Source organism: Myodes glareolus, chromosome 24 (genome assembly GCF_982192425.1).
Source record: "Myodes glareolus chromosome 24, mMyoGla1.1, whole genome shotgun sequence".
Lineage (NCBI taxonomy): Eukaryota > Metazoa > Chordata > Mammalia > Rodentia > Cricetidae > Myodes > Myodes glareolus.
Genome location: NC_142049.1, coordinates 44,919,806 through 44,926,286, shown reverse-complemented (window position 1 = coordinate 44,926,286; position 6,481 = coordinate 44,919,806). Strand labels below are relative to the sequence as shown.

The 6,481-nt window shown below is 38.2% G+C and overlaps 1 pseudogene; it reads right to left on the bottom strand.

Annotated features, from left to right (window-relative positions):
* Positions 1–1,001: 1,001 nt before the first annotated feature.
* Positions 1,002–2,882, bottom strand: LOC146889955 (mas-related G protein-coupled receptor member X2-like; annotated as a pseudogene).
* Positions 2,883–6,481: the final 3,599 nt, after the last annotated feature.

The following is a 6,481-nucleotide window of genomic DNA, read 5'->3' as shown; positions in this document are numbered from 1 at the left end:
AGAGGGAAGCAAAACTGTGGTTGGTATGTATAATAACTAAAAAAAAAAACTGTAAATTAAATTCCGCAACAGCTAGGGTCCTTGTCAGTAATATTTTGTCTAAAACTATTGGATCATCCTACTCTTGTTCAGAGAACTTTATTGAAGTTGAATTTAATAATACTTGACTAATTTATTTGATGAAAGAAAGAGATTGGGGCAAAAATAAAATTTTGGCAAGGAGAGTGAGGACATTGAGGAAGCAGTAACTATTAGAGAGATTAGACCCTGAGCTCTACACTAGGACAATAGAGAAGAATTTCTCGAGGGGCCACATACGGAAGCTGTTAGACTGTGATATAAAAGGCCAGAATACATCTCCTACTGGTCTTAGAAGTTGACATTGACCTCTTCATAGTATTGGTTTTGAAGGATAAAAGATTGAGGGGACATAGAGGTCAGCTGTGGTTAGGACTGCAGTACCCAAAAAGATGCTCTGCTGACTGTATGAAGTTGGGAATGAGACATCATATGTGCAGTGGAAACTCCGGAACAGTGGAGCTGTCAGAGCAATTTGAAAGCATTCAAGAATAAACAAAAGCAATAATGGAGATGGCCTAATCTGTTTATGTTTCAGAAATTAGAGTTTTGGAAGTAAGGCTATCCAATAAAATGATATAAACTCCTGGGTAACAATTTAAATCTATTAGAGGTTCATTAGAAGATAAAGTACACATAGTGAATACATTGAAAAAAAGAAAAAGAGAACATCTTGACAAAATATAACACTCATTACATCATTGCCAAGTTCAATGATCAAAGAAATCCTGACCTTTCCTGGACTGCCTTGACCCATCTGCTAGGAATATGGTGGGTGGGTGAGTGGCAGGATTGTCCATAGTGAGTGCTGTTCTGCTTCCTAGTAGCTGCTTCAGGTATACTACACACAGCACCAATTTCACAATCCCCAAATCACTCAATTTTCATATGCATAATTATTTTATTAACAGATTTACAGTAAGCTAAGTGACTTTTGTCTTACCAATGCATGTCCCTGCTGCTACACTAGACTCCAATTTTCCAGTTTCTCCAAAAGAACCCCTCTCTCCATTTTCTTCCTCCTCAGGAGTATCCTGCAGAGCTCTCTGTAGAAACAGCTTTAGAGTCTTTCACTGAAACCTGTGGTGCTTAATGTAGTCATCGAGGAAGTCAATGATGGGGTTGGTTCAGCTGTTAACACAGGATAGAAATTTTCTCATTTCACAAACATTGGAAGGGAAAATTATATAAAACCCCTATAGCTTTCAAGAGGAACCAGTTGAACCCATGGGGCAAGCCAAAGAGTGTGAAGACCAGCACTGTGAGGGCAGTAGTCACATACAGTCTGGTCACTTGAATCTGTCTTGAGTCACACAAAATTCAAATATCAGGGTCAGTCTGGATCCTGGGAGTACCACAAATAAAGGAAGTAGCCAAACAAAAATGATGAAATCTAGTTTAGTTTCTTACAATAACCATAATCAAAACTATTGAAGAAGCCATATGCTTTCCTCTACAAGAGGCTCAGTAGCAGGGACAAGGCCCAGAGCAAGGCACACATGACAGCTAATGTATGTCTTGGACTTTGTCAGCATTGCAAAATGAGGCACATACCAGATAGGCAGGGCTCAACACTAATGGTGGTGATCATGCACAGACCTGCAAGATAAGCAAAATTTAACAAAATCTTCAAATAGTTGGGGATGCTATATATATTCTCCAGGGAATATGAATTCTGATAACAGGGGAATAGGAAGTCATCTCCTGAAGCATAATCAATAAAATCTCAGAGACAGATATTGCAGTTCCACTTGAAGACCAGAAAAAGCAAAACAACCAGTCACAGGTTCTTACCTTGACTTCAGTCTGAAATGGAGATCCTGTCTCCAAGAATCTCAGAATGAGACTGTGTCTGAGAGCTATCTCTTCCCAATTTATAATCCTCTCTATATCTGGGATTAAAGTTGTTTGCCACTGAAATGAAAGGCATGTACCACCTGGTTTCTAGGATAACTAGTGTGATTACTGTTATTAAATGTGTGTGTTTCTGTTGCCCAGTCTGTAAGGGTGAACAGTGGGGCTGTATCACTCTCTGATCTTCAGGTAAGCTTTATAAGTACAATAACTACATAAAATATACATAGGCAATAAATGCATCAACAATGTCCAGTCCATTTGCATCTGACAAATTCAGAGAAAATATTACATATCTATCCTAATGTGCTGAGTCCAGAGTCTTATACCTATTTTTTTCTATCATAACTTGCTTTCTGTATCAGGTAAACAAGGAAGGCTATAACTATACCTATCTAGTCTTCAACTTCCTCAGAGACCAAAAAAAGAAAATAATATTAACTGATTAAGCAGAAAGTGCATGCAAGTGACTTCCAAAAAATGTGAGAAATGACAGAAACAGTTGGATCACTGGACAGTCACCTAAAGTTCTTCTGTAATGTTGGGGTACCTATCTTTGACCTACGGGCCAATCATATCTGACAGACTTTTTATGAAGCAGAATATTATGTCCTGGTTGTCTAATTATGACTGCATGATCTCAACAGTCAAGGCAGGGCATTTTTTTGACAAGTGGCTTACTTTTGTCACAAAGAAAGTAAACTCCATGTGTAATTTCTTCAATGTCCATTATCTTCTTGGAAGTAGATTTCTGCTGCCAGGAGCAGGCATGTTTCATTGTCATAAAAAGAAGAACCTAGTCTATAACAACATCCCAAATGCCATATTCTGTAGAACTCTGAAGTGTTTGAAAATGACCTGTCTATCTAAAATATATCTGCTTGACCTTGAAAGCATACCTAGTGTAGGTACAAGTTTGAATATATAGGTGACTAATTACTAACCTGCATTTCCTTATTATCCTAAACAGTTGGTAGTAATAATTTTCAAGGACTAGAGATTTGCATTACATTGTATAAGCTATGGTATGAGAGGTCCTTCTGTCTATGTGTTGCTTTTATTGGTTAATGAATAAAGAAAATGTCTTAGCCTGTGATAGGGCAAAAGAACAGAGTTATGCAGGGAAAAATAAAGTGGATGCTGGAAGAAAGGAGGACAAAGTCAGAGAGATGCTATGGAGCTACTGCCAGAGTCTGACATGCCAAAACTTTGCTGGTAAGCCACTGTCTTGTGGTGATACACAGATTAATGAAGATGGGTTAAATTAATATGTAAAAGTTAGCCAATAAGAAGCTAGAGCTAATGAGCTAAGCAACGATTTAAATAATACAATTTCTGTGTGATTATTTTGGGGCTAAGCTAGCAGGGTGACTGGGAACCAACAAGTAGTCCTCTCTGGAACAGATTGTTGTGCAAACATGGGTAACTACATCTACATAAAAACCCGAGAAAGCTTAAAAAGAAAGCAAGGACACAAAAAAACAGAGTTAAGCATGGTTTGGTAGTAGCATTGTCTTGAATGGACTTTGTTTGCTAGAAGCAAGCAGAGGCAAGGCTCCTTTAAGGCAAGGAGCACTTATTAAAATGCTAAGTTCTTCCTAAAAACTTAAGCTGTGTCATTACTAGGGTCTATACATCCCTACCTGGTTGTTCTATACAGTCCAACATGGCTGAAGTCTGTTCATTGCCTGAGACTGCTGGCAGGAGCCTTTCTCACCATCTAAATTCTGATAACCAGTTGACCCATGATGCCACCAAGTAACTTGCAGCAGGCTGTCCACAAGCCTTATTTAAATGTTCGGCAGCTTAAAAGAGCCAGAGGTCGCAATGGCAGCATGGCCCAGAATGCTGGCATTTTAAAAGCAGGTTTTTTCTCCTATTACTGAATCAGGAAAAACTCTCTTAAAGGAGCCATGCCTCTGGTTGCGTCTAGCAAACAGAGACCACCCAAGAAAATGATGCTACCAAATCATGCTTAACTCTTTTCCTCTGTATCAAGGATTCCTTTCTAAGCTTTCTCAGGTTTTACACAGATTTAGTCCACCATGTTGGCAAGTCAATTTGTAACAGGAGGCCACTTGTTGGTTCCCAGCTGCTCAGCCCCTAAATAATCACACAGAAACTATATTAATTAAATCACTGCTTGGCCCATTAGCTCTAGTTTCTTATTTGCTAACTCTTACATCTTAATTTAACCCAGCTTTATTAATCTGTGCATCACCATGAGGTCATGGCCTACCAACAAAATTTTAGCATGTCTGCTCTGGCAGCAGCTCCATGGCTTCTCTCTTCCTCTTTTATTCCAGCACTCAGTTTAGTTTTCCCCACCTAGCTCTTTTCTCCTATACTTTGCTATAGGCCCAAAGTTGTTCCTTTATTATTCATGGATATTCACAGCATATAGAGGGGAATCCCACATCATCCTTGACTCTTCCATAGGCATATCTGCTTGGAATTCCCACCCTGCTCTATACTGCACTGCCATAGGCCCAAAGCAGTTTCTTTATTTGTAACATGAGGGCCGGCTTGTTGGGGTATCTGTTCCTGCCCAGTACCCCACAACCGGCAAGTCCCAGAGAAAATCAATCACACAGAGATCTCTATAAGTTATAAAGCTGATTGGCCCATTAGGTCAGGCTACTTAATAGTTCTTATGACTTATCTTAACCCATTATTCTGATCTATGTTAGCCATACGGTTTGGTACCTTTTCCAGCTGTCAGCTCACATGTTGCCTCTTCAGTGATCTGTGCAGGAGTGGCAATGGGAGTTTCCTGCTTCCCAGAATACTCCCAGTCTCTTTGCTCCACCCCTACTTCCTCTCTGGCTTTCCCGCCTATACTGCATGCCTGGCCAATCAGCGTTTTATTAAAATACATGATTGACAGAATACAGATAATTCTCCCACACCATTTATTAACTAATGGTAATAAATCATAGTCACAGCATACAGACTTGAATCCCACATCATAAGGGAAATCTGTTCATGATGTACGTCAAACCATTGATCTGTATCACTTGAGCAGAGTTTTCTGCTTGGTCCAAAATACTTTCAGATTTTTGTATATGACCATTAGCTTGGTCATAGTTGTGTTACTCAAGGATGGGGGTAAGTGATGGAGACACTCCCTTGGCCATCAAGACAACTAACAAATGTGTTTAGCTCAGTCTCATAACCACAGCAATACATACATTATTTTGCAAGGGACCATGTACCTACAATATGATGGGCAGTGATGTGGGAAGATACTCAAAGTTGTCTAATGAGTGCATAGGTCTCATATGCTGCTGCATGCACCTCTGTCTTTAGTCATGGTCTGTGTTCAGAGCTTCTTTTGCTAGTAGTGCTAGATCATTTTCTGAAAGACTTGGCATGGAGCTCTAAACAAAACCCTCTACTCTTCTCATTGCATTCTTTGCAACAGGTAAAATCTTACTCCTCCCTCAGTCTCCCACACACCATTGAAGGGTGGGTATTAAAGAAATATGTTTTCTATTAGAGAATGTTGCTCAAGAGACTCAACTGTGATCATAGATTTGGAGGTAGTCAAGCATGGGCTCTATCCAACACTGAACTTCACAAAGCAGATATGATAGTAGCATTTGAATTAAAGCTTAGACTTAATTTTATCTCAGTTCCCCAAACTTATCCATGTGCATATTATGGTGGTCAGAGTTAGGAGTAGTATTACAAGCAGCCATTTCCTTTTTATCTTCATTAATGTACCCTGTAATTTAATCATACTACAATGATAAACTTTGTTGTTTACTCATTTCCTTAGCTGTTGTTAATAGCTGTGCATCTTCATGTGACTATGAAGGAATAGTCACTAAGAATCATACTGAGCCAAAATACTGCTCTCTTCTCATTTTATTAACTTCATATACACATTGGAAACTCTAGGTTGATAAATAAACAAATATTTTAAAATTTTAAACTTTTATTTTCTATATGCTTGTGTATATTTATAAATGCAATGATGTAGATACACTGAATAAGGTTTGGAAGTCAGAATGATACCCTCATGAGTTAATTCTCCAGAGATACTTTGTGAAAATCAGAATTAAATCTCTAATCATCAGTTTGGAAGCAAGAGTTTCTGCCGTGAGTCAGCCCATAAATAAATATTAAAAAGAATATCATGACAGGGCAAAAAATATTATAAATAAAAGCATTCAATTGAGCCAAAGAAGATTAAAGAATATCAGAATGCAAAAGATCAAAATATTGAATAAAGGAGAGATTATAGTTCATTGTTCATGAAAACCTGTGCTCAATACACACAAGTACATATATAAATGAGTGAAATATCTCAAACACATAAGAGCTATGTATTTTCAATAATAATTTACCTATATGAATATGCATTTTAATATGCATTGTCTAATATGGAAACTAAATATAGACTTGAGGTTCATTAAATATAAAGACCAACAGGGTTATCTAGAAGACTCCTAAAACATACAGTTTATTTCTCTTTGCTTCCCTACCTTTATCAGAAGGTTAGACCAGTGTTGAGGACATAATGCAGTTTAGACACAGAGTGCAG